The following is a 1,671-nucleotide window of genomic DNA, read 5'->3' as shown; positions in this document are numbered from 1 at the left end:
TTAACAAATAACATTTGTGGGATAGAATCGAAGGGTTTCCATGTGTCAATTATAATTATAATTCCTTGTGGAAAGGATGATATATCTATATTGTGATCATTTTTATTTGTTTTACAAGAGGAAAAATATATTGCCAATTTTTATAAATAAGCATCTTTACTTCTCTGATTTAGGCTCATCACATCAACCTGGAGTGCATCAGATTATCACATTCCCTTTTGATCATAGCAATATCGCCCAACAAGTGTGCCCACATGAGAATGATCAGGGGATGAACATTCTTAAAGCATCTTGCAAGATAAATGATCAGAAGTCTGAAAATATTCTTCCCAGAAGCAGACAAGTTTAGGGAACTTGATATAAGAAGAACCAATAGGTAACAGAATTAGACCTCTAATTTGGTCCATCAGAAAGCAGAATTAGTACTCTGAATGGAGCATGAGTGTAATGAGGGCTTACTAATGAGTAGCAGTACTTAACATGGAAGCAGTTAGTTGCATAGGATTGATTTTGATAACACTAAAAGTATTAAAGTTGGAAAATTAATGTATCAAAGATGTGGGAAAGGGCATTCCAATATTGAGTGAAATCTCGGCTAGATAACATTTAAGCCATATTGTCTGATGCTCGAAGCTACTCCTAATCATTTGGGAACAGCATATACACTGGGTTGTTTCTGCATGCTCATTCAGTTACATGAGTGTTTCTGAAATTTGGTTGCACATCAAAATCAGGAGCTTTTGAAAAGTGCAAATGCACACTTTACTCCAAACCTCTTAATCGAATAGCATGTCTGGTGAAATGGGGACAGAAAATCTCTAGTACAAAAGGAATAGGTCATTGTTCTGCATCCAGACCACTGTTTGAAGCAGGGTTCTTGAAGTCCATCCCTTTACTAACTGATTAGGTTTTTGAAATTATAGTTTTAAGTGACTAAAGTTGAACACTTCAACTCAGCAGCCAATTTTATTATGGGAGGTTTATTTGTAAAAGGACAGCTAAGCAGCAATAACAATAATAAGAATAACTCTTGCTTACAAGACAGACACTGTGTTAGTACTTCATAATACATTGTCTACTTTCTTTTACAAGCCTATGGGGTTGGCCTGTTAATAGTGCTTTAGTTACTTTACCAAAAGATGTAGTGCTGAGACACTTTGTTCTCTAAAATCACAGACTATTAGAAACTTTGCCTTTTGAAATCAGATCAGTAAAAATGGAATAACCCACTCTTGCCTGGAGGATTTCAGTCACTTTGACACTGAGAAGCAACCTCAATTTTCAACCCAGGTGCAAAGCTTCAGATAAGAGTTTTCAGACACAATACTCAACATTTATCTTAACTTTGTAGTTTCCAAGGAAACAGAATCCAGAGTCCACTTCTCAACTCAGGACTGATGTTAAACTCTTCACATAGAGCATTGCTCATTTTTGGTGCTATCAAGATTGCATTACTTAAACAGTGCCTAAACTGCATCCTTTCACCAGTCCTGTTTTGTTAGCTCTGTTTCTTTCTTTCTTTGATTAGAGGCTCCATGGTGCTTCTGCTGTGCAATATTCCTTAATGTGAAAGGTAAAAATTTAACGTTATTGAACTATGCGTATGGCCTTAGTGTTCATTATCATATGAACTCCATCAGTAGATAGTTCAATCATTAATTTAAAGAAAGG

The sequence above is a fragment of the Urocitellus parryii genome, chromosome 11 (genome assembly GCF_045843805.1).
Source record: "Urocitellus parryii isolate mUroPar1 chromosome 11, mUroPar1.hap1, whole genome shotgun sequence".
Classification (NCBI taxonomy): Eukaryota; Metazoa; Chordata; class Mammalia; order Rodentia; family Sciuridae; genus Urocitellus; species Urocitellus parryii.
The sequence above is the reverse complement of the archived record's forward strand: the minus strand, read 5'-3'. Positions refer to the sequence as shown.